Raw genomic sequence first — 27238 nt, 5'->3', positions numbered from 1 at the left:
GGGTCTTGTGCCGTGGTGGCAGGTGCCGCCAGGGAAATGTTCTGCAGAGAACTGCACAGGCAAGCTGGTCTTCAGTGACCAAGCAGCATGCATGGCAGGGGCTCATGGGAATTGTAGTCCATGGACGTTCGCAGAGCCAGCCATGGCTTTAAAATATCTCACTCGCTGCTATCTGCATTTACTACTATATGACATATGCATTCAGGATTAGACCTCTGAGAAAGACCCATTTTGGGCACGTTAGGCCTAGCACTGCCTGGTACAACTGTCTGCAATCAATGTTAATATATTTTGATTATTTATGTGCTGTGGACACCAAACCTTTTGGTTCCTAACTACTTGTTGGTTAGGTTTGTTGAGTTTTGTAACACGATCCCTTTTTTGGTTTCCCTTTTTTGTGTTTCCAGTTTCACCTGGAAGACACGCTGAGAAAAACAGGAGCAATAGTTGGTGCTTTTGTTAATTCTGTCGATGACACCCAAATCCGCTGAGAACGGTCATTTCCATTTCTAGAACATTCTGCTCCTTATCTGGAAAACTGCTTGGATCACAGAATTTTCAAAACTCAGAAATTCACTGATTGTGATCCAAGATGGATTTAAGTGCCTAAACACCGTGCTTAAGCACCCTGACAGCTATGGGCAATGCCATGGTCAACTCAGCCCTGGATCGTGGAGTCTGTCTGCTCTTAACAGTTTAGTACCTGCTGCTTTCAAGTACGACATACGAGCGAAATGTTCGGCACAAAGCATAGAACAGGAGACGTTGGTTCAGAAAATGCAAAGGTAATTGGTGCCTTGCCCTCCTTGCTTAAAAGGAACGATTTACTCCCCAGGAAGAGGGAAGGAACTATTGATGGTTGGCAGATGTCTGGCGTTCGCATGATCTGTAATTGCATTTGCCATATGCTTGTCGGAGCGGCTGCCTCTTCCGCGCATACGCCGCCTGTGGCCAACGGGAGAGTGTGCTCCTTAACAGCTTCTCTTGGGGGGTAACTGTGAAAAACGCCACCGACTCTCCATCCCAGGTGCTGTCTGCTTAAGTGGGGCAAGCCGAGGACGGAAATTATCTGGGGAGGTTGATCTTTACAGCTCGCCAGTCACAGCACAACGTCTACGGCACCGGACGATGCCATCTGCTGCTATTTGGCATGGCTCCTCCGTGGGAGCACAGAGCTTGCTATTGTCCTCGACCTTGGCAGAAGACGCTGGCACTCAGCCTGCCAGTCTGCTGCTTTCGAGGAGAGATAGAGGAGGACGGAGGGGCATTTTGCTGGCTGGGGAGTCCCTCTCGCCCGCCTTTGATTACACAGCACCTTGTCCTCGGAAGAGGGGAAGCATTGCTCACTTAACTGGCTGTTTTGTTGGGAAAGGAACAACCGCTCGAATGAAGGGACTGGAGATGTCACTGCGTCGCTCGGGGTGATCAAATGCTGGAAGTCCGAAAGGCAGGACACTGAATGCATTCACCTGTTTGACCTTTATGTATTTGAGGTCTTTATTTAACATAGGTCTTAACCAGGATAGTCCAGCCAAACCGGATCTCAGGAGCTAAGCAGGGTTGGCCACGGTTAGTGCTTGAACAGGAGGCCACTGCAAGAGAGGCAGGCAGTGGCAAGCCACCTCCGACTACAATTCCCATGAGCCCCTGCCAGCACTTGGGACTACAATCCCCATGAGCCCCTGCCAGCACAATCCCCATGAGCCCCTGCCATGCACTTTCAATGCACTTTCGAAGTAAATTTTCCTGTTCTGCACAGGAAAATCCAGCTGCCAAAGCACATTGAAAGTGAATTATCCTATGTGTGCAGAATGGCACCAGGTTCTCTATGCAGAGGTTGCTCTGAACAGCTCTCGCCTGGAAAACAGGGGAGCCATAAGTCAGCTGTGACTTGACAGCCCCCTACCCCCAAAAAAAATCAACATAGAAGTGGATATTTGTAGGATTTACACTTAGCATCCATTAACACCTTTTCTTCATCATATTAATGCCTGACCTTTCTGTATTTTAGGTCTTTATTTAACATAGTCCTGTTCCCTTTATCAAATTACCTTCCCAAACCATTCTGTTATACCAGGGATTCCCAACCTGGGAATTTACGCAACTCCCCAGGGGTCATAAGGCCTTTCCTAGAAGCTTGGCTGTATGCTGACATTGCTGGATGTCACTGGAGCCTTCTTCCCTAGTTCCTCTAGAGCAGGGGTAGTCAACCTGTGGTCCTCCAGATGTCCATGGGCCACAATTCCCATGAGCCCCTGCCAGCATTTGCTGGCAGGGGCTCATGGGAATTGTGGCCCATGGACATCTGGAGGACCACAGGTTGACTACCCCTGCTCTAGAGGCCTAGCCTCTTTCTCCACAGTGGAAAAGGTAAGTGATTGATCAATCGATTGGCTGCACCCTCTTCTCTAAAAGGGCACATCACCACTTCCGGGGTTCCTTAAAGCCTGCAAAATATTTCAGGGGTTCTTCCACGGTCAAAAAGTCAGAAAAGCTTTCCAGCACTTCAGACAGAGGTCTTTCCTATCACCTGCTACCTGGTCCTTTTAGCTGGAGCTACCATGGATTGAACCAGGACTGTCTACATGCCTAGCACACATTCTGCCACTGAGCCCTGGTCCCGTACTCAGCGGAACAATTTCTGTGCTCATTCTACTTCTGTGCAATTGCTTATATTCAGTGATGGAATTAGCAGCCACTAATTTCTCCGGGAGCCCCTGCAATGCTTGGTGCAAATAAGGTACTTAATAATCCACACAAGTGCTTTGGTGCCTCTATGATGCTTCACAGATGCCGGCCCCTGCAGATGACCTACACAGCAACACTGCCCTCTAAAGGTCCCAGCCGGTATCTATGGATAAGCCAAAGGAGAACCACGTTTGTTCCCTCCCCTTCTCTCTGGGCCCTTTTCGATCATCCCTCCCTGACTGTCATCTCGCATGTAACATCCCTTCCTTTCAAAAATTTGTCATTCACAAGAATGTGTTCCAAGAAGTCATTACTGCTTCCAGGAAAGGAGTGCTATAACAGGAATTTTTGTGTATGCAAGATATGTGTCATATCTTCAGACAGTCTACCGCCAGTATTAATGATGCATCGAGGGCTGGTGGAAGGAATTTTCCTGACCGCAGGAGCGGTCCTGCATATGCAAGCCCTGCCCCCCACATGTGTGGAAGGGGAGGTTCTGGATGCATCCCTTTGTACCTATGGAACTGCCCCATGGATTGGAGATAAAGCAGAAGCCATTATTTCTCAGTAGGACGAGGATAAGTCAAAGAGAAGAAAAAGAAGAGTTGTTTGTTTATACCCCGCTTGTCACTACCCGAAGGAGTCCCAAAGTGACTTACAGATGACTTTCCCTTCCTCTCCCCACAACAGACACCCTGCGAGGTAGGTAGGGCTATGAGAGCTCAGATGGAACTGTTCTGCAAGAGAGAGCTGTGATAAGAGAGAGAGCTGTGACTACCCCCAAGATCACCCAGCTGGCTGCATGCGGAGCACTGGGGAATCAGACCTGGTTCTCCAGATTAGACTCTGTCGCTCTTAACCGCTATACCTCGGTGGCTCTCAATCTGGCTCCCAAAAAGTATTCATAGAATCATAGAGTTGGAAGGGGCCATACTGGCCATCTAGTCCACCCCCCTGCTCAATGCATTGCTAGTAGGGTTCTAGTTTATACATGCACAAGTCTATTCCAAACCAAACGGTTTTCTCAGTGAACACTGGATGATCAAAGGGGTTTATTGGAAGAAGTTTTAAGAAAATTGAAAACCGCACTGGAGAGGAAAAGGCCAGGAGAGTTGTGCCGAGGAATTTTTTCCCCATCGCGGCAATGCACCTGCTCATTCTTCAAAGGTACTATGAGAACGTTGTTGGGAAACCTGATCCCAGCCTCCTAGCCCTGATCTTGCCCCTTCGGAGGTCTTTTTGTTCCCCAAACTCTTCTCTTTAATTCTTGGGCAGCTGTAATATCTTCGGCCAGGGCTTACTCAAGACTTTGTCATGAGAGATTAGACAGGATCCAACCGTTTCCCCCCCTTGGAAGCCCTGATCCATCCCGGGGATCCCTTCTGTATACCATTTTCTTCCCCATTGCTATAGTGCAGGGGTAGTCAAACTGCGGCCCTCCAGATGTCCATGGACTACAATTCCCAGAAGCCCCTGCCAGCATTCGCTGGCAGGGGCTTCTGGGAATTGTGGTCCATGGACATCTGGAGGGCCACAGTTTGACTACCCCTAGCCATCTTAGTCTGTTCAATCAAGAATAAATATGAATCTTGTGGCATGTCAAAGGCTAACAATTTTATTTCAGCTTTTGTAGACTCAAAAGCTCACCTTGTCAAATGTACGTCATCGATGTCCAATAGGCTGTTGTTTGTTTATTGTTCATAAGCTCATATATAAATGTCCGCCAGTAAGGAACTGCAACATGCAGGGGCTCCTGGGAATTGTAGTCCATGGACATCTGGAGGGCCGCCGTTTGACTACCCCTGCTATAGTGGATATTTTTCTGAGAATATGCAAAATGCTGACGTTTTCTTTTGAAAGCCCTTCCGGCTCAAGTGGGTTAACAGAGCCATGGTTCTCCAAGGAGCTGCCTTTGGGAGAGTCAAGTTTCTAGGAGACGCTCCTTTTCGATTTTTGCCCCTAGTTCGCTCTTTGAGCTCCTCTGCATGCTAACGGATTCTCCACTGGCAATTGTAGAAGTAGTAAAAGAAGAAGAACTGGGATTTATTCCTCTGCTTTTCCTCCGCTTACCTGGAGAAGTCTCAAAGCGACTTACATTCGCCTTCCCTTCCTGTCCCCATAACAGACACCCTGTCAGGGAGGTGAGGCTGAGATACATCACCGAGTTACCGTGACAGTGTGCAACTTTGTGGCCTTGACTCGCCAACCTTCAGGTCCCCAGCTGCTGGCACAGGTGCTTTGTGTTCCTCCCTTAATTGCAAATCGGCCTCTTGGAATGGCAGCCAGCACTCCCACACACTTAGCTGCAGACCTTGGCAAAGCTGGCGTCATTGTTCCCTTCACTAAGGAGGGCGTCCCTATTAGAGGGTGCATTGTTCCGAAATAGGAACACACTGTAACATCTCTGTCATGGAAAACTCCAGAGAGTCTGTCATTAAATCTGAATGTTTCCGTTTTTTTTTTTAAGGGGCTGATCAGAAAAGGAACGGGAGGTGCAATAAGCTATCTACGCCATCATTCCTCCCAAGAGTTGCCAATTTCCAGGTGGTACCTGGGGACCTACTTTTATAATCCTCCTGGCCCAGCCTGGGAGAATGAGTTGCCACCCAAGATTACGGCCCTGATAAAAGTTATGGCAGTTCCACAGGGCCTGTAAGATGGCGCTCTTCCACCAGGCCTATGGCTGAGCACAGGGCAGCTTAACATCATGGGGGACTCCCACTTCTCATCTCCACGCCCGTCCCCCCCTTATTTTCTTCTTGGCTGGATCCATGTCCCAGCCAGTAACTGATCTTTAGGCCAGATGGGAGATAGTTAAGGCATGGTGGGGTGGGTAGGGTTTCAGGTTGATTTTTGATTATGAAGGTCTTAACTATCTTGTAAACTGCCCCAAGCCCACTTGCAGAGAGGGCCAGTCTGTACATCTCATAATTTAATAAACTAACAAACCATAAACATTACAGTTGATCTCCAGATGACCAAGATCAGTTCCCCTGGAGAAAACAACAGCTTTAGAGGGTGGTCTTTACGGCGTTCTATCCAGCTGTCCTCGCCAAACCTCACTCTCCCCAAGGTCCACTCCCAAATCTCCTGTCATTTCCCAGCCCAGAGCTGGCAGGCCTTGTGCTTACTGGTCCCCAGTTCAATCACTGGAGACCAGCATGGTGCCAGGAGGTCCAACAACTCCAAGTGGGATACATAAGCAGACAGAAATACTGTATTTACTTGAAGGAAGGTGGCTCTGAATATAAGACAAGAAGTTATTTTTGCTCGACATAACTGTAGATTGTATGGAAATGTAAGATCTTCCTTCCTTCCTTCCTTCCTTCCTTCCTTCCTTCCTTCCTTCCTTCCTTCCTTCCTTCCTTCCTTCCTTCCTTCCTTCCTTCCTTCCTTCCTTCCTTCCTTCCTTCCTTCCTTCCTTTCTTTCTTTCTTTCTTTCTTTCTTTCTTTCTTTCTTTCTTTCTTTCTTTCGGGTCAGGAGGCAAATTTCCTCCAGGCCAGATTGGCTATGGATTCTGCCTTTTTTTTTTGGGGGGGGGGGGCATTATGTGGGCATGGAATTGGGGTCATTGTATAGGCAGATAGTTGTGAATTTCCTGATCCCAGAAGCCCTTTCTATGATTCTATGATTCTATTGTGTGTGTGTGCGGGGGGAACTAGCCTTGCATTACATAAATACTGTATGTGCCTCCCAAAATCATAGAATCATACAATAACAGAGTTGGAAGGGACCTCCTAGGCCATCTAGTCCAACCCCCCGCACAATGCAGGACATTCACAACCCTATCGCTCATCCACTGTCACCTGCCACCCTCATAGTTATGGAAGGATACCAGCTGCAGTTGGCTGTATGGTAAAAAAAAAACATTTTAGTTTGCCACAGTTCTTTGGCATGTCCCAAGTGTGATGGCCTGCCTGCAGATAACCAAGTCCCGTGAGACATTTCTAGTATTGCAGTCCCAGAACTGCATCATACCAGATTCAAGGGTTTTCCCAGCAATCGTGGCAAAAGCTTGATGAATAACAGCCAGAGTTCTATTAAGACATACAAATGCCCTTTTGTTCCATTCAAAACCATGGGCTTAAAAAAAATTAAATTTGGGTCGGGCCATTAATTTCTTAATTAATTAATTACTAGCCACGTCAGCTGCTCGGTAGACAAGCCGAATGATACCAACACCCTGAGCCATTTGGTGGTTCAGTAATTCCCCCCAAATGCAATCCTAAACTGAATAATTGGCACCTGGATTTTATGGCTCTTTCAGATACCATCCACTTGTGTAATTTACTGTTTGAGAGCAAAAGCAGAAATCCCTGTGGGTCAAAGAAGTAAACACTCACTGCCATTTGCATTTAAATTAAAAGACTTATTTTGAAATCAAGAATCGCTGATCCTTGCAGGCGGCACGGCCATTATAAAAATGTCAACGCTTTAAAATTAGGTCTCATTAGGATGATGACTCTCCCTAATTTAAATGACTTACAAAAATATTTCCTATTAATTTCCAAGGTAGCCATGAAAACCCTCTCATTTGTAGCGTTCGCCGTGCAATTCTTTTTTTCGAAACCAGAAAGAGGAACGGGACACTGGCCTTTCAGATTCTCTGTGGCCACAAGGAAGCCTCTTACTTAAAGCCCAGAACAGACTGCAATCAGCTCCTCTGAAAAATAAGTCAAGCGGAGCTTCCGAGCAATTATATAACTTAAAGTGGTCGGCGAGAGCCCTGGGGAGCATGCCTTGCAATGAAACACTTCAGCTGAGTTCAGGGCAGCCATTGTGTGGAGGGAAGCATTAGTTCAGGTAGCCCTTTTTGCCTCCAGATCCCACACATTGAGAGAGAGCAGGCTTCTTTGTACAGAAGCAGAGGGGAGGGGGGGGGGGATTGGGAATTGCAAAGATCTTTGAGGGGGTATCTAGAGCTGCCAATTTCGGGTACGTAAATTCCTGGAGATTTGGGGGGGGGGAGAGCCTGGGGTAAGCAGGATTTGAGGAGGGGATGGGCGTTGGCAGTAGGGCTTCCAACTCCATGGTGAGAAATTTCGGGGGATTTAACATGGGGAGGGAGCCTGGGGAGGGAAAGGTTCAGGGAGAGGAGGGGTCTCCAACAGAGTAGAAGACTGCAGGTGGAAACTGCAATAGCTAGTGGGATGGAAAGAATTCCTTAAAGAAGAGAGGGAATGGGTAGATGCCAATCATGTGCAGGCTCCCAGGCTGGTCTGGGAATTCCACGAGTGCTATCCCGATAAACCAGCGTCAGGTTGAGGGGGGTGGTGATGGCTGTTTTGGAGGGGCTGAATGTCAGAACCCTGCATCCAAGCTTCTGCCATATGTTTTGATCTGCCTTTAATTCTGTGTAATTGATTGTGTTAGGTGTGAATGTAGCTGGTTAGGCCAACAGTATTTGCACCCTGCGAGGGGAGAGAAAATCAAGGTACATAAATTTGGTAAATAAATTAATCAATGGTGTCCCCTTGACTCCTGTGCTTCACTTCCCAGCATGGAAATTAATTGAAAGCACTGGTTTATTTAAAGAAGAAAAACCACTGGGGGACATCTGAGTCTGCTCCCAGAACTAAGAACTGAGCATGCTGTTAGCTGCATAGCCCTAACTTTTCATCTGCATTATGCCAACTTGAGTTCTTTCTTCCGCTAGGCATGTGGTTGAGATCAGGCTATTAGACTATAAGGAACATCAGGAGCCCCCTCGTGACAGTTCAGAGAGACGAGAATTGGATCAGACCAGAGCATGGAAAGGATGTCGACTGGTGTTCTGCAAGAATGTTTTAGGCCAGGGATAGTCAACCTGTGGTCCTCCAGATGTCCATGGACTACAATTCCCATGAGCCCCTTCCAGCGTTTGCTGGCAGGGGCTCATGGGAATTGTAGTTCATGAACATCTGGAGGACCACAGGTTGACTACCCCTATTTTAGGTCATTTAAATGTAGTGTTCTATTGCATATTGGTTTTCAACTGTTGTATACCAACCCAAGATGACTGTGCCTAGAGGGGCAGTTCTAAAAATCCATGCCACATACTTCCTGCCCCTCACAATGCCCCTACAGAGTAGCCTCAGGCTGAGAGAGACCAGAGTGGCCAGGTCACTAGAAGCAGCTGGCAGGGAATGGAAGATACCTTTATCAGGAGGTGGGAGAAATGCTGTAAATTCATACGACATGCCTATATGACTTGAAAGTGACATGTTGGAGGGAGGGGCATTCTGGTTTTCAGACAAAACTCTATAGTAGATTGAGCTCCTACCATTGAGTTTTGCCCCAGAATCAGATTAGCACCCCTGATGTCCCTGATGTGCCTATGCCACTTCCAGATCATCCAGGCACTTTTATGTTAATCCTCATGTTCCTCCCTTATGGGGGGTGTAATTCCTGGCCGCCAGCAACTCTGGCATCCCCAAGAGGGTCAGTGTCTGGCCAAAGGTCACCCAGTGATCTTTAAGGTGGCCCCAAGCCAAGTGTCCCAGATTCTTGTCTGACACTCAAGCCACTACGCACACAGCCTCTCAAACAGTGTCTGCTTCCTTGAATGTCATTACGCCAGTGTCCGTGGTCCGTGAATATGTTTCCGCATGTGCCATATGCTCACCTCAGATTGGATGGAAGAATTAGGAGCCCCAGCAATGTTGCTAAGGATATCCACCAGAGGCTAGATTCTTAATGAGTGTGGAAGGGACTTGGAGGCATCTGATTAGCCTCAGCACATCTTAATTTCTGAATGGCAGCACTGTCTCTGGTTGGCACGCCTGCCATGATGTGAGAATTGAAAGCCAAGATCTCTCTCTCTCTCTCTCTCTCTCTCTCTCTCTCTCCATATCTCTCTCTCTCTCTCTCTCTCTCTCTCTCTGTGTGTGTGTGTATGTGTGTGTCTCATTTTCAAGGGTCAGCTCAGACGTAAACAGGGAAGAATAATCACTCTCGAAGGTATGTCATGTTTTTTTGTGTTTTTGAGAAATGTAATCTCATCTGGGCTATTGACCTATTTGGCAGTTTGCACCGACGAAAGCCACAGCTGTGAGCTCTAGATGGGACGTGTGGTTACAAGGATAATGAATTTGTGTGTTGCCAAGATTATGGAAACCCTGTAAACGAAACTCCATTTACAGGCGCCGAAGACCCACATTGAAATATTACGCGCCTATAACTAGAGCTTTAGGAGTACGAACGGCTAGATCCATAATCCAGTAAATACATAATAAATGTTCTTCCTCTGCGGCATGAGACCACATGCTACAGGCTCGAAAATGTTCTCTCAATTACATTGCTGTCTGTAGGCATATTAGTCCATTTTAATTAAAGATCCATTGGCCAACTTGCAGGGCTGGGCAGCTTGTTCGGCAACGGGGGATGCATTGGAAATAGATATTTGGCCGGATGGCTGCAGCTACATTTGCATATATTGTTGCAAGTCATTGATTGCGCATGCAGTCATTTGCGTCAACACAGTCCTTGCCAAACATGCGCCAGTGCAATATTCTTCTTTTGAAATGGCTGTATGGGAGGGGGCGGGAAACAACACCTTGATGTAGAGGCCTGAAGATAATGATGGGTTCTGAAAACAATTAATTTGAGCGCTTTCCCTTTCTTCCTTGTTTCTCAGCCTTATTTGGGCAATCATATTTTAAAAGGCATCCTTCCTGTTGGGCAGGCCGGCTATGTTAATTAAAAATAAATCTTGAAGTCCTCAGGAACTTCAGATGCAGCTGTTGCCCAGAAGTACTCTGGGGACTACATGGCACTTCCTGTCCCATTGCTTAGGTGCTGCATTTAAGCATGGCCAACCAACTTGCCTGATCATTTAGTCCTGGGGTAGTCAAACTGCGACCCTCCAGATGTCCGAATGCTGGCAGGGGCTCCTGGGAATTGTAGTCCATGGACATCTGGAGGGCCGCAGTTTGACTACCCCTGATTTAGACTCTCTGAGGTCTTATTCCAAGAGCCTACCATCAAAAGTGAGACACACATATGGTTGCCAATCTCCAGATGATGGCAGGAGATGTCCTGGAAGTACAACTAATCTCTAGGTGACAGAGATCAATTCATCTGGAGAGAATGGATATTTTGGAAGGTGGATTCTATGACATTATACCCCATTGAATTCCCTCCCCTTCGCAACCCTCCTCCTCAGGCTCCACCTTTCCCAACCCAGTGCTGGCAACCCTAGGCAGGTATCTGATGGAGGGAAGGCATTATTTATGGTGGTATCCTGGATTTAGAATTGCCTTGCCTGTTGCTGTCATTGGGTATGACAAGATGTCTGATCTGTTCACTCAAACTTTTAATAATAATTCATTTTAATGCCTTGTTTCCCTGTTTCCAAGGCACGGATCCATCCCGTTGTTGACAGTCACACATTAAAGCAAAACAGATAGTTGATAACGTCTAATAAACCTTAGTCCATACCACATCTGCCACCAGCAGAGAGCGTACCATCTAACATCTGAGAGACTGTGGCCGTAAATAAAGGCCCTGCAATGAACAAGTCATTATTGTAAATTACAATGACTTCTCTGAAATGTTGACTTCGGTAAACTCAAAAAAGCCAAACATGTATTCAGTTAAAAACAGAATTCATGCAGGAACATTGATGCTGAAACTATGTGGTTCTAAGCATGAAGATATTGATCATATGTCTCTAGGGCATCTAGGGCAGGCCTTCTCAACCAGGGTTTTCTTGACAGCCCACCCCTCCAAAAATGGCCAATAATGGGCCAGGAGGGGGTGGGAAGGGAGGTGCCCTGGGTGGGCGTGTTCACAGCTCTGCTTCCCAACCATATTCTGCCCAGTTGTGCCACTTCTGGGAATTCTCGAAGCCTGAGGAATGTTTCAGGAGGTTCTCAAAGGTGCAATAATTGAGAAAGGCTGCTCTAGGAAGACTATGACCCGAATGAGCTAGTCTCCTGGCCTTCTGCAAAGCACAAGCGTTGATTACCTTGGAACATCCCCTTAATAGCAGGAAACTGGTAAAAAGCAAAAGAGCCATTCACATAGAACCACATTTCCCACTCCTCACATTCATACCTTTTAACATTTATTTTTCTAAGCAAAATGATTAAGTGGTAGCTGTTTAATGACTTCAAGGGCCACTAAAATAAACAGCTGTTTCGGGTGCATCCTAGATGATCAAACCTATTAGCTCAACGACTCATGGCAAAGATGATTAGATTCACTTGAGCGCTAATGGAAGGACTGGGAAGCCTCCGACAGACAGAGCTGGGCGATCAAGTGGAGGCAGCCTGGGCGGGGGATGGTTGTTCTGGCGTCATAAGCTCTGCTCGGCACCCATGAAGGTTGCTCATAACATTGCAGAAGCACAGATGATCTGGAAATGGTCAGCATTTTTGATTCTCAAAGAGCTCTGGGAAAATCTAAAGATCTCACGCCCTCAGATAAAACAGTTGGTACCGTAAAGTTTCTATCAGAAGGCCTTTGCTAGTAAGCATAACTTTAACTCTCCATTGGTAGTCACCTTGGTAGTCCAGATTGGGCTTTCTCAACCAGGACTTCATGAAAGACTGGGGTTTCTTGGTGGCCCTGGAAGGGTTTCCCAACGAGAAACCCTTGATTCATTTTTTAAAAATGTGCTAAACATTCATTGAGTGATATGATCATATATGGTCATGCCGACTCACACATCACCAAATGGCCATTGATGGGCCAGGATGGGGTCCCTGGTAGGCGTGTATTCAGCTATGCTTCCAAACTGTATTCTACACAATCACACCACTTCTGGTCAGTTCTTTGTATCCACATATTAAACTCTTCTGATGATGAGTCCATTCTCCCCGCCCCCTGCGCTGTGTTAATTTACACGTATCACCTCAGCCAGCATGTCCTTGTTTCCATACTGAGATGCTGTCTTCCTCTGTAGAGCTTGCTTAACCACTTGATTCCTTCAGTTCGGCCCAGGAACACTTGAGCTGTTGTCGCGGTATGCCAGGTGCCGATAGCATTCAGCAATTCAGAAGCTGCTGTAAAGAAAAAGTACACAATCAATTGAATGTTTTCCCAGGCAGTGATTTTGTGATTGATTTGAAGCAATTTGATTTTGACCTTTTTCATTCCATATCGAGATCGCTTTCACTGATACCTGTAAACAGAAACAGCAGTGGCTTGATGCTGTCTTTTATAATGGCTGGTACCATTGATTCAGAGACAGAGCATCTCTGATACCCCATCCCCTTCCCTTCCTCAGAGGCAAGATTCCCCCTCCCCATACACACTCAGATGACTGAGCCATCTTAGTTGTCTGTTTTCTTCTTTTCTGAAGAATTCTGGCTGCCCCACCCTGTCACAACATTATATTTTGGCTGCTTGCTGAGCCCAGGGACCTGAAGGAAGGAAAGGGAGTCCCCTTTAACCTGAACAACTTAAATGGCACTTGTGAAGTTTTTATACTCAAAGGTATTTTAGTCAACATAGAGGAGAAAGGTCAGGTTGAATCAGCATTGAAATTTATGAGCAGAAACCAGGACGTCTACAGACTTAAGTTCTTATGTTGCAGGTTAATGAGAGGATTTTTTTAAAGCTATTCAGAGTTACTTAAAATCTTTATGTTGAGAAGCTTTTGTTCCAGTGTTTTCCCAAATACTCCAGTACACTTCTTTTTAGTATTCTCTGACTCTTTTGATTTCCAGAAGGCTGGTGCACTCTTTCCAGTACCCAACCCCATTCCCATGAAACACCAGTACTTGTCTTGAGTTTTAACTGACTCTTAAAGTCTCCAAAGGTGGTTTCTAACCACACCAGATTAAAGTGGGTAGGGAAATTCCTTCTCTCTTTAGAAGATCTGTCTCCTCTCCTTGGCCCGAATGGGAGTCTCCATCTAACTACCCACACATACTTGCCAACTTTCCCCAGTTCTGTCTGTGTGAAACTGCTGTCAGTCAGGGCTGAATTCCAAATGGATTCTCCTCCTCAGCCTTCAGCTGAAGTCTCTTTCTCTGCTCAGCTGATGCTGACCAATCAGATTGCTTGGAGTAGCCTGTCACTCAAGGCTCTCTGCTTCTGTGAAGAATTAACCCTTCATAGTCCTTAAGCTGTTTGCGTAGCATTTCTAAACTTTTTAAAAGCACAGTCCGTTACAGCATCCAACGGTTTACTTTGTCATGAGGCTTTCTTTTTATAATCTTCTTCAGTCACTAATAGGATTTACCAGTTCGAGTCTTGTTTGGGTTCTTAACATTTGTTGTACAAAGCCTGCAAGAATAGTTATGAAGGAGGTAAGTGATTGCATCCAAAGCTCAGTTTCTTGCATTGGAAGGTCTTTCCATGTGTAGAATGGAACTTCTCTGCTTTCCCCCTCCACTAAAGTAAGTCTGGACCTGCAGTGAAGAAGTCTATGGAACTGAATTGGGCTTGTCAACTTCCACATTATTCCAGAATTAAAACTGATTCCCAAACTACAGCAATTGGCTCACCTGGAGAAGATGGCTGCTTCAAACGGCAAGCTCCATGGTATACAAAGAGTCTAAGTGAAATCCCCCCTCCCCCCCAAAAAAAGAAATTCTTCCTTGCTTAGGCATTATCCCCTGCCAGTTCCCCACCCCCTCCATCACACACCTGCCGATAACCAGCATCCCATCAATTGGTTCCCAGGCATCATTGGGGTAATTGCAGGAGCGCTTCCTGATTGTCCTGATTTTAAAACCATAACTTGGAAATTGGTAAATGCTATTGTGATCCACCCAGAAACAGTTTGGAGAGGGGTGGCCTATAATCCTCAATAGAAATATATATTTTTAATCATAGTTAATATATTCATTTCCTCCCTCTCATGGTCTGTATTCATTCATTTCCTTATAAAATGTGAAACAAATTTGAGCATGCAGAGTTGTGCTGTGATTTTTTAGGTTTTTCTGTGGACTGTATAGGGTTTGGGTGCATGGCCTTCCCCTTAATGGAACTCAGTTGACTATTAAGTAGAGTTTGGCTCCGATTTCTCTCCTTTTCTGTCTCTCCCACACATACACCCCAGATGCTCAAAGCTGCCAAGGGCACCAGCCATCATTAAGACCAACAGAAAATGACAAATTGAGTCTTTCTCTGCCAAGTCACTCAAGTTGCGACAAGCCAAATAAACATTAGGACACTTTCCAAGATGGGAAAAACCAACACAATTTTGAAAAAAAAAAAAAGGAAAAAGAGAAAAGATACTCTCTGCAGCCTCCAAAATGCCTGGCAGATTTCCATTCTCACACTTCAGAAAACTCCATTCTGGCACTACATCACAAACACACACAACATTTTACATTAGTCGGTTTAGTTTAGAGTTGCTGACTTCTGCTATTACAACCGATCTCCAGGCAACACAGATCAGTTCACCTGAAGAAAATGGACACTGAAAATGGAAGGTGGAATCTTGGACATTATACCTCACTGATGAAGATCTTCCCCAAACCTTAACCTCCTCAGGCTCCACTCCCCAAAACCCTAGGTATTTCCCCATTGGGAACTGGCAACCCTAGCTGGATGTTAGTCTGAAGGAAAACCCTACTTAAGGGGAAAGGAAATGGGGAGGGATACATTTATTTAGGTTTGTAGCAGAATATACCTGTTCTGGCCTGCAGACACTATTCCATCCTGCCAACTCCAAGGTATTTCCCAAAACTTAAAGAGTCTCTCTCTCTCTCTCTCTCTCTCTCTCTCTCTCTCTCTCTCTCTGTCTCTCTCTCTCTCTGTCTCTCTGTCTCTCTGTCTCTCTCTCACTCTCTCTCAGACCTGATTTTGTGCCTTGGTACCCCCTGCTGTCCAGCACCTGGTCACAATGGGGGACAGTTTGCTGCTTTGGGCATCCCTGAAGGAATAGCCACTTGCCAACTGCCAGCCTTTCTCCTGGCACCTCTTTTACATTAGCATGTCTGAGATGTTGGGTGTCTATGTAGTATAGTATAGAGCAGGGGTAGTCAACCTGTGGTCCTCCAGATGTCCATGGACTACAATTGCAAACGCTGGCAGGGGCTCTTGGGAATTGTAGTCCATGGACATCTGGAGGACCACAGGTTGACTACCCCTGGTATAGAGAACCACTACCAGCATCCAAACTTATGTAGTATTTATTGAAAGGAAAATGCTCATAAGCATATTTTAGCACACCACCAGATTGAGCAAGGGATCAAAAAGAATTAGGTAAAACACAATTCCTCATGTCCCTGTCTTTATACATGCCCTAGGAGAGGCTCCTTAGCTTAGTAAATTACTGATCTTGCTTTACCTTGAAGTTTCCTTTAGCTCCTCAGGTAAGCACATGGTCAACAGCTGTCTGCTCCACAACTCAATTAAGAGTTCTCCCTCCTCTGATAGACCCTGTACCAATGAGTCCTCCTCCTTAGTGCAGAGTGTTGCTCCCTCCCCTCCCATATCTGTTTCTCCACCTGCTGACTAGGTCAGGCCAGGTCAGTAAAGTGTTTTCTCCAGGAATCTCGTTCCTGAAGACTCTTTAGGATTCCTTTCCTCCACATTGCTGTTTCCTGCTTGGAGAAAGAGGGAGAGCTTGACTCACCTATTGCCTCTAGTTCAACCAATTAGCATGTTTATGAAGATGAGCTGGGGGACATCTGGAGAGCAATTGGACTGCCTGTTCCCTGAACATGAAGAAAAACCCCGTTAAAACACTCATTTCAAACCTCAAAGGAAAGAAAAGGGCATTTCTTCACAAGTTTCCATAGGTGTAGAATGCTAAATAATTATGGATTTTTTTCACTCTTAGTTAATTTGGCTTATGATAAACAGCTGTGGTTGTAGCAATGCACAATCACAGTAGTTGCCGGAAAAGATCATTAAGAACTTCAGTGGCGATACAGGAAGTCGGCTAAAATCGTATCTGTGAACCATCTCTCAGAACAAAAAGAGGATAAAATTGTCTTTGTGTCAACAAAAAGAGAAATTACCTTATAAGTACACTGCAGAATGCGTGTAAGTCAGAAGCACAGTTTTAGATGGCTGTCTGAACAGCATCTTAATGGGATAAGGAAGATTATTGTTTGAATCCCTAAAGGCAGGGGGTTATGGCTTTTTGATGGGTTTCTTGCAAATAATTAAAACTGTGCCTTAGACAGAATTCCCATGGGAATTTCACCTACTAGAAGTTTTGTAATTAATGTGACTTCCTTTTCTGGTGAAACTCAAGAACGAACTATCTGTTAAGCGGAGAGAGCTGTGATTGGATTTCCCAGTGTTTCCTTTGAAAGTTCCCATGGGTGGACCCAATTTGGGTTGGGGATGTAGTTTCTAGAGAGGAAATCAACCCTTTTCACACCATCTTTCAGGAATAAAACTACTGCTTGACTTGTAGCACAATACAGGTACCGATCCCCCTCCCTTTCCCAACACCAATAGCAGCTATAGAATGTGATTTTCTGTTGTGGAAACAGCCTGAGGCTTAGGATTAACTTTCCCCAAGGCTGAAGCCGTAGTCCAAATTGGGAGCCCGGTGGTTGTTTTTGACATTTAAAGAAAGTATTGGGAGACACGATCACAGACCTCCAATCTAGTAATTTAGGGTTGGATCTCATCAGGGGTAGTCCAACTGCGGCCCTCCAGATGTCCATGAACTACAATTCCCATGAGCCCCCTGCCAGCATTCGCTGGCAGGGGGCTCCTGGGAATTGTAGTTCATGGACATCTGGAGGGCCGCAGTTGGACTACCCCTGCGCTAGGTGTTTTCTCGCAGCTTCACCTAACTCCATTAATGGCTAAGGCCCCTGTCCCACATGCTGTTTGTCGATGCAGATCTCATGTTGCTAAGCACAGCTGTTCTGGTATTCATAAAGAGGGATAGTCTGCCCTTTTTCAGTGGTGGCAGAGCCCCGTTTTCAGTGGCAAGATTAGATGGTTCAGGTGCCGCAAATGTTGTTTCTGTGTGTGCCAGTGTTCTGTAATACTCCCTTGGTAGAGAGCAGGGAGGTACTGACATCAGCTGTGTATCAACATATGACAGTCCTACATAGGTGAGCTTTTGGCCATGACTGAAGACTCCAGTTGTTCTGGTGACGATGGACGGATGGTTGTTATTGTGATGATGTTTGCATAGGACCATGATATAAAATCATAGAATCATAGAGTTGGAAGGGACTTTATGGGTCATCTAGTCCAACCCCCTGCACTATGCAGGACACTCACAACCCTATCACTCATCCACTGTCACCTGCCACCCCCTTAAGCCTTCACAGAATCAGCCTCTCCGTCAGATGGCTATCTAGCCTCTGTTTAAAAATTTCCAAAGATGGAGAACCCACCACCTCCCGAGGAAGCCTGTTCCACTGAGAAACCGCTCTGTCAGGAACATCTTCCGGATGTTTAGATGGAATTTCTTTTGAATTAATTTCATATGTTTTTAATTAAATCACTATCCTGTGTAAGTTGCCTTGATGAACCCAGCCTGGCAACCAGCAGGAGACTGTGGGGTAAGATCATGGAGCAAGGCAGGCAACAGCAAGGCAGTGATGTCACTTCCAGGAAAAGAACTGGTTATGATGTCACGCCTTTCCAGGCATTGCCGGAAATCTCTATGGTTTTACCTCTACCGGTTCCTAGAAGGGCGGGACATCATTCCCCCTCCCCCTGAAACTGACAACGCACTGCCACCAAAGGTGCTTTTATCTTTTCACCTGCTGATGACCCTAAAGCAATCCTGTGCCTTGAGCAATAAGTTATGGAGGGAAGTAGATTTCAAGATATAAATGTTTGTAATAATCATCATTCAATCAGCACTAGCCTTTTGGTCCTTGAAGGGGTAGGTTTACACTCCTGTGCAGACCTGTGTTCATCAGATGATCTCAAGCACAATGCCGACCATTTCTACGGGAAGCATTTGTTCTTCCTTTTCCTTGCTGTCATCTTCCCTTCACCTGAAATGTTGTCACAGGTTTGTTTCTTCATGGGTTGTTTTCCTCTGTGTTTCCTCAGTTGGCATGTTGAGCCTTCTTTTGCACATCATCTAGTGAAGGATCGCATTCTAGTTCTGTCAGCGCTTTCATCTCCGCAAAGGCTGTGATATGCAGTCCCCCCCCCTTTCTTTTCTTTTGCACAAGCTAGATTGACACAGTGGGATAATGCAAGATGGTGTTGCCAGGGCAACACGGAGTTCTGCCCTTTTTAACCTGAGCCTGCGATTTTGAGCAGGCCATACTCCATCAACCCACCCAGCCAAGCAAACAGGCTTACTGAAGACCCCCGTGCAAGCTTTTGGGGACCCCTGTTAGAGCAGGAGGGGAAGAAAGACTCAATTCCATGCTTTTTTCTTTCTGTCATACACTACCTCCAGACCTTTCTTTCCATATCTTTTTCTAAGTCTCTGATCATTAGCAATGGGAAATCCCATTCCCCCCAGCCCCCTGGGTTGAAGTTCAATGTTCCAAAACCCACCAGAGATCCTGTTTTACTCCCCCTTTCCCATTTCCAGCCACTCTGGGTGTGTGGTCCCCCAGAGAACTGTGTGTTGTGTGTGACTGATCCCTTGGTAACTCACTCATCCTGCTTTTTTCTGATCATGCCCGTCAGTAGTCATCAGCACATTCAAAAGAAAAAGGAACTTCAGTAGCCAAGTATGTCACTCTACTGGAAGCCCAGATGTGTCCATAAGGTACTGTCAAGTCACAGCCAATGTATGGCAATCACATATGGTTGCAAAGCTAGAGCATTGCCTTTGCATAGTCGCCTTGTGCTCCCTTGGAGGTCTCCCATCCAAGGACTAATCAGGGGCTACTTACCTGATGAGACCTGATGAGATCAAGCTAGCCTGGGCAATCCAAGTCAAGATCCCGTAGCTTACAGCCATCTGCTATAGGAGTGTGCTGACATGACCGCAGAGTTGTGGGGATTTTTTAAATGCTGAGCACTAGCAGGGAAAATGGCAGCCAGTCAGGAAAAAAAAAATTAGGTGGCCCGGAAGTAGAACCTGGAAGCAGTTGGATCTAGGCAGTGCAGCTAAGTGCAGAGACTCCATCACCCCATGAGGAGATGGCCACTGTCCATTTACTTCACTTAGACACCACCTTTCTTCCTCGTGGGAATCCAGAGGGGCTTATATCATTCTTTCCTCCACCATATTCTGCTTTTTTGCGTGATGTGGCAACTGGCACATGATGCTTAGGGAAAGATTCTACATACTGCAGAAGAAACCTAAGTCTACATCTGGAAGTCTTGATCTAATACCAGCCCAGATCTGCACAATTGCTCTGTGAGAGGAAATGAAGCCCAGCCAGAATAAACTGGTTATTTCCTTATTAGCAATATTGCCAATTGACAAAACCCCAGTATTGCTACATTTATTGTCAACTTGTTAGTACTATATGTAAGCACAACAGTCCTGCGAAGTAAGTTAACCGGGGAACGTACCAGGGGCCCAGGATTCCACAGCAACCTGGGGTCTTGAAGCTGGATCGCCCAGGTCCTAAAACAGCAGTCTACCCCCTACAGCCCACTGGCTTTCTCACTGAGACTACTGCAGTTCCGGGGATATAAACTAAATAACAGATGTAATGACACGTTTAAAGTATCATTGCAGTGACAATAACATATATTCTGCAAGTCTTTTCTCGTTTGTTGCTGTGTAAATAAATGGCCAAGTCGTGCCTGTACGTATTTTGAGATTGACTGTGATTTCTTGACACGAACAAGGAAGTAGGATGGAGTCCAGTTTGGAGCCAAGTTTTCTAGAACTTCCCCCAGGAGCAAGCAGACTCCTTTTTCTCAGACTTCACAGATGTTGCTGCTCTGAATGAAAGCAGGTGTGCATGTGGAGTTGGCTGTTAGCCCTCTTCGTGGTGTTTCTGGCTTCAACTTTGGTCCCCAAAGTGCCTATTTTCTGAACAAAAGGCAAGTTCTAGCTATAAGTGAACAGCAGATGTCTGGACCAATGTGGAGCAACGAAAAAGCACAAGAAGCATACAGATGGCTTTTATGGCTGAGAACCTGGACATGTTTGCCATTGTATTTGGCCAGGACTTGGGAGAAGAGAATCCTTCCAGCCAATGGAGAGGAAAGGGGGCTATTTGCCTCCTTTCTAGGTATTTGTGGAGCTGAATTGAGGAAGGGCCTCTCTAAACACAGAAGGCCTTGCCGCAGCCTGCCATCGCCGTGCTGGGACGTTTTCAAAATGATCGCTGAAATGAATGATCAAAATGACGGCAACGTGTCTCCATGGACAGAATTAACAACCAGATCCAGAATGCCGTTCAGCCGAACTCTGTTATTTGCTGGACTGGATTTCAAGGAAAGATAAAAATGATAACTTTTCCAGAAGGCAAGCCAAGAACCTTCTCTGCTCGAAATCCCACCAACTAGGATGTCAGAATAATTATGGAACTTGAGAGGTGAAAACTTTGACGACTCACTCGAGATCTCTGAATCGGTTCAAATGCAGGCAAGGTGGATGAGGTAATTATCTACAGAGCTGTGTAGGCAAAAAAAAAAGAAGAGTTGGTTGGGTTCCATTTTATTTAGAAAACATATGTTACGTATTCAGGTGTGGAGCACTTGTTTCTGATGAATTGGTGGCTTAAATCAGCCTTTTGAGCATCCCAGGGGATTGAACAGAATAAATTCCACCCTATCTACAGTTTACATGAACATAACCTGTGCACTTCAGGAAATCAGGGGAGCCAGGCTTCAGTTCGTTTCTTTTCAAAGTTATTAAAATTCATGCCGGTGATATGCCCTTGCTATGTGAGCAGGTTGCTGATAGATCCCTTTTTCTAAACCTGCAATTTCCTACGAAAGATAGGAAGATACTGGTTGACTTCCTGGATGGATTTGGTCTACAGATCGGGAAACGTGGTTTCCAATGTAATATCATGGCATCTTGAGGAAAAACTTTAGAATCCCACTTTCCCTTTCCTGTTTTGTTTTTAAAGAGTCGGTTTCCAGTCTTGGTGGATGTGTGTAAGGGCTGAAAATGGCACTCATTTTAATGAAGGAGATGGTAGTATCGTCAACATAGGACACCTCAGCTTTGCTGCAGTCTGGCAAAAGGTTTTATTCAGCTCTCTGGCTTGGCCTTCTTGTAGTCAGCCTTTTATAACAGGTTACTCAGCTCCAAATTGCTCTACAGGAACCTTACAGGGCCAAGACCTGCAAAGCAGTAACTTGGCCCCATAGAGGCTACTTGTATACATTACAACAGAGGCAAGCTTGGGGTAGTGGTTAAGAGCGGCGGCTTCTAATCTTTTCCAGAAGGTGAGCTGGGTTTGATTCCCCGCTCCTCCACATGCAGCCGGCTGGGTGACCTTGGCCCAGTCACGGCCCTGATAAAGCTGCTCTGGCCGACCAGTATCACCCTGCCTCATGGGGTGTCTTTTGTGGGGAGAAGGAAGGGAAGGTGACTGTAAGCCACTTTGAGACACAGGAGGCCTTAGGCCAGCCCAAGTCCTTCAGAGCTCTCTCATCCCTACCTCCCTCACAGGGTGTCTCTTGTGGGGAGAGGAAAGGGAAGGCGAATGTGAGCTGCTTTGAGACTCCTCCTCCTCCTCCTTCTCCTCCTCCATGGTATCAGGGAGAAACTTGAAAATGGGGAGGTAATTTTCCAGCTTGTTTCCCGAAGCGTAACAAGTGTCAGATCTCTGATCCATCTCCTGCCTTTAAGAACTCAGCCTTGCCTGCAGCTGGAACTCCTGACCAGAAATCCTCTATAAGCTACATTTCCAAATTAGCGCTATTTACAGTGTTCTTGCATTCCTCTAATTTATTTATAGCATAAATTCCTTCTGGTTCTTTCCCCCCTGAAAGTCATGGGAGAATAGACGTTGGCTGAGCCTAAAGAGGAGGAAGAAATGGGTTATTTCCCTAACGGCCCCTCAGTGTTTAAAATAAATAGTAACCAGAGTGGCTGAGATCCAGCTTACTTTTTTAGACAGAGGATTGCTATGCCCCGGCGTGTCAGTTGAACAAATCAAGCCGTTGCATTCGAGCTGAATGACGACGTTTGGGTAAGCCAGGCTCTGCACGGGGGAAATATCTGCAAAGAGGACTGTCAGACCATTAATTTCAAGGTAGCTTTATTTTATTTTTATTGACTGTTAATCGTGTCAGACATGCTGGACTTGTGTTGCATTCGGGTGCTTTCTCCCATTGCCTTGTTTTCGGTCTCTTGACTGTTGCTCAGAAGGACGGTTTGCGACCAAACTGACGGGTTTGGACCTCGTTACTCGGAAACCGTCTGCTCTTTTGACGCTTGTGTTCTGCTGCAGCAAATGGTGCCTAAGTAGATAGCCATTGATAATGAAGGTGTCGATGTACGAGAGGTTGAAAACGTTTTAACGAGGGAGGCAAACCAACTCTGATGCTGCAATAGGGGGCTGGAGGAACGTGGGCAGCGCCAAGGTGCATACGGGTGCTAGCCTGGCACGGGTTCTGTCCGGGGAATTCTGGGCTCCTACCTGTTACACCTGGATCTGTAGATGAGCAGTTGTGCACGCCGAACAGCTAAGCAGACGTAGGAATGACTCGCTATGTTAATTCCCGAACAGCATGCGTTACAGCTGCCCTTTATGTCAGGCGTAGCCCGAGACTCTGCTAAGGAGATGTGCTTGAGAGATGATGATGATCCAGGAATGCTAATTTGGCAAGCAGCTTCTGGCACTCGCGAGGGCTTTGCGACACCTCGGAGGAGGAAGCTTGCCTCTGCGGTCGCTCGCCAAGCTCAGCCTCGGGGTCAGGAAATCTTAAATCAGCCGATGAATCTGGAACAGAGTTGCATCGGACAGGAGGAGCATCTGAGGTGCCCATCCGACTTGGAAGCGAGCCTGTTTGGAGCTCTGGAGTGACTGCGAGAAGTCTTGCCCAGTCTTGCTAATCATTTGTGTTTCCTTTTCCAAGCCGTCAACTCATTTTCACCTCCAGATACATTCCAGTGTGACCTAACGTTCTCACTGCCGCTAGTTCTCCTTACGACTGCCTGCCTTCCTCCCTCCCCAAATGCATTAACCCCCTGTTGAGTGTCCTGCTGGAGATCAGCAGAAGATTACTGGTCTAGAGAGTGTTTAACCACATGGGTGGTAGAATCCAGAAAATGAAATGTCCCTTCTCCCCTCCCCCGTTGGGCTCATTGGTGTGTTCTCGGTAAGACTTGGCTTGGCTGGGTGGTATGGACCACTTTCTCACGTTGTGATGGCATCCTGTAATTACAATGCCAACTTGTAATTAATACTCCTCCGTAGCTGGAGGATGCGCTGAAGTTTCTTCTCCATCAGAATTTGGACATATGGCTTTCAATGGAGGGCAGAAATATTGATAGATTAGGGTAGAGTTACCAGCCTCTATGTAGGGCCTGGAAAGTTCCAGGAATTACAACTCATCGGCTGATTACAGAGATCAGTTTCCCTGGAAAAAAACAGCAGCTTTGGAGGGTGAACAGTGTGGCATTGTACCCTGCTGAGGTCTTTCCCCTCCCCAATCCACACATTTCCCAGGCTCCCCACCCACCAAATCTCCAGGAATTTCCCAATTCAGAAGTGGCAACCCTAGATTAGGCCCTGAACCTACAGCTTTTCAACAGGTTCCTGGCGGGATGGCATGACCCTTTTGCAAGGGTTATCAGCCCCCATGCCCTAGCTCCTTTGTCATACTGCTACTGTAAGTGGGCTGCCAGTTTGACATCACTTGCAGGAAAACCCAGAAGTTACGTCATCCACCTCTAGGAATTGCTAGAAACTCTACGATAAAACCATAGAGTTACTGGCAATTCCCCAAGAGAACTGATATAATTTCTGGGTTTTCCCTGGAAGTGACATCACGCTGTCATACCTCCCGCTAATCCCAGGCCCTCCCCCTGATGGAAGACTTGTGCTGAACCTAGACCAACTTTACGTCCCGATAGCTTACTGGTATAGCAGCAGGATGGTGTTTCACTGATTCTTTATCGTAGATCTTTTATCTTGGGATTCAGAAGGCATCTTGCTTCCCAGGAAATACCTTTCGACTGCAGGAAGAGGACAGTACAAACATCCTCCTGGGGCACCCACTTCGTACAAGAGAACTATCAGGAATGTACAGCGGGACTCAACCAATGCTCATGTTCATGGTGACTTGGGGAAACCATGTGGGCTTCTGCTATGCACTCTGGTGTTTTGATGGAACAGAGTGATTTCATTCCACTTCCCGCCAGTAGCCCATGGAGAACAACCAGAGGGTTTTCCCCATCCAAAACAGGCTGCATTTCTGGCCTTCCACTGCTACCATTTCCACATTCACCACTTAAGGCTGTTTAACCAGCTATGGGATACCAGCTTCAGTCGTATACTTTATAGTAACATTCTCCTGAGCTCACTTTATCAAATTCGGGTCCTCCTGAAAATCCTTCCAGGCCTTAGTCTGCACACAATAGATAATGCACTTTCCAAGTAGATTTTCCTGTTCCGCACAGGAAAATCCAGCTGCCAAAGCACATTGAAAGTGCATTATCCTGTGTGTGCAGACTAGGCCCAGGTTCTGGAGTTGGTGTATCCGGGATAATTCTGAAAGCCTCTGCTTCTAGTTTGTGGGGCGAAGAATGCTTCTTCTTCTTCTTTTTTTTTTTTTCAATTCCGGTGCACTGAGTCATAAAAAGCTCCCTCGCCACTATTTTCCTTTCCATTTCTGTATCCTTTTTGCACTTTTTTTTTTTTGCTTCTGCATGAGCATTTCATGAATGCTCATTTCACGGGCATTAACCGAACAGTGACCCTAAGCCAGGTATGTGTTTCTCCGTGCTCAAAGCGATACCCCCCACTGCCTGATTATTATCATTAGCAGCAACAGCAAGCTCACGGGGGCGGGGGGGGGGGTGGTGGCTTCCAGGGATCGGATTGGTAATATGGCTGGATGAATTTGGCCGGGGAGCTGTTGCCCACCTGTAACCATGCAGCACTCGATCATGCATGCTCCTCGAGCTCCGTGACAAGACTCCCGCTGGCAATTCGGCTTCTTCTGTATTGTAATAAATTTGTCCCAGAGAACAGTTCCCAATGGATTGTACATGCACAACACTTTCTCATTTGAAAGGGGGCGGGTGGTGGTGGGGGGGGGAAGAGTGGGAAAGGCTCATCCATCTTAACCATGCACATCAGGCGGTAGGTGACCTAAGGGGATGTTCGGCGCAGGCAGTGCCCTACTTAAACGGATAGCGCATGCATTATCAGAACGTCTTTCTTGAGCAGAAATGTCCCTTTTTTAATATTGTTACATTAGCGCAATATCATGGGCAGTCTGCAGTCGAGCACAATTAGTGGCCCCAGAGAAATGGGTAGGAAAAAGAGATGCTGCAGAGAACTGAAATTAAATATTAGGTACGCTGGGCTTCTTTGATCCTAACCTGGGTGGCCCAGGCTAGCCATATGGTGTCTCATCTCAGAAGCTAAGCGGGGTCAGCCAAGTTTGGCTATTGGAAGGAGATTAACAAGGAAGTCCAAAGTCACTATGCAGAGGCAGGCATTGGCAAACCACCTCTGAACTTCTCTTGCTTTGAAAACTCCATTGGGCAAGTGTCCTTTATTACCCAGAGGCCTCATCTGCAAGTAGAGAGCTGCCCTCCTGGACAATAATGCCAAGTATCCTCTCTGAAATCCAAATTATGCCTGATTTTGTGGGCAACTCTACTCCTGTTCTACTCCACAAGGTGAGCTATGCATGCTAAGTGTCAAAGGTGCTTATATATCAGTGCTACCCACTAAAACCCTAGCCCTCTGCAAGGGTTACATTGTTCTGTTCTTGCTAGCGGTACCTTTTGGGAGTGCAATATGTACAGTTGTACGGTGATCTCACCCTCTTCTTTTCTAGAATCTTCTCTCCCCCCCCCTTTTCTTTCTCGCTGAGCAGACCTTACCAGCCTATGGCTGGCTAGTCATATATATTTGTTGCCAACAAGCAATTGTCCCAGCCATTCAAAAAGGTCTCTTCGAACCTGAGTTGAAAGGCTTCCTTTTATATTTATGCTTAAACACCCAAGCCTAAGTTTCTGAGTTTCACTGACTCTGAAAATCCAGAGAGCAGGAACAGACATGTTCCCAAAATTTTCTTTTCCAAAATCTTTCTTTCAGCCTTCTTTTTAGAGCTCTCTCTCCCTTTTCACTGGGCAGGGATTTTTTTTCTCGGTCCCTTTTTTGACTTCAAGGGGGATCTTCTGGGATCTTCTCGCTCCTCGTTGCCTCCTTCCCAGGCCACAGCCTGCCCTAAAGTCTCTCGTCTTCAACTGCCAGTTCCCAACTGTCATTCCTTAACTGCCGCTCCACAGAATTCCATTTGAACTACCTGCCTCTCAAGGGTTCTCAGGCTGTCCGCACATTAACCCTTGACAGTCTGTCACAAGTTATATAAAGAGAGTTATAGGAATGTTCCAAGAGCCAGCAACCGTGCTACCCAGGCATCAGAGAAGGCATTCAAGAAGGACGTAGATAAAATTGAAAGGGTACAGAGGAGAGCGACGAAGATGATCTGGGGCCAAGGGACCATGCCCTATGAAGATAGGTTGAGGGACTTGGGAATGTTCAGCCTGGAGAAAAGGAGGTTGAGAGGGGACATGATAGCCCTCTTTAAGTATTTGAAAGGTTCTCACTTGGAGGA

General features: G+C 46.3%; 1 protein-coding gene across 5 annotated transcripts in view; it reads left to right on the top strand.

Moving 5' to 3' along the window:
- The window catches only part of ARHGAP24 (Rho GTPase activating protein 24), a 361634-nt gene that overhangs the window by 179060 nt on the left and 155336 nt on the right, over nt 1–27238 (top strand). The window contains exon 1 of one of the 5 annotated variants that reach the window (XM_077300993.1): nt 22566–22692. The exons of the other annotated variants lie outside the window; for them this stretch is intronic. The gene's annotated coding sequence lies outside the window, so the exon portion shown is untranslated. Of the gene's footprint in view, nt 1–22565; nt 22693–27238 lie in introns of those variants that run through there. 5 annotated transcript variants of the gene reach the window in all.

This window comes from Paroedura picta, chromosome 10 (genome assembly GCF_049243985.1).
Source record: "Paroedura picta isolate Pp20150507F chromosome 10, Ppicta_v3.0, whole genome shotgun sequence".
Lineage (NCBI taxonomy): Eukaryota > Metazoa > Chordata > Lepidosauria > Squamata > Gekkonidae > Paroedura > Paroedura picta.
The sequence above is the reverse complement of the archived record's forward strand: the minus strand, read 5'-3'. Positions and strand labels throughout refer to the sequence as shown.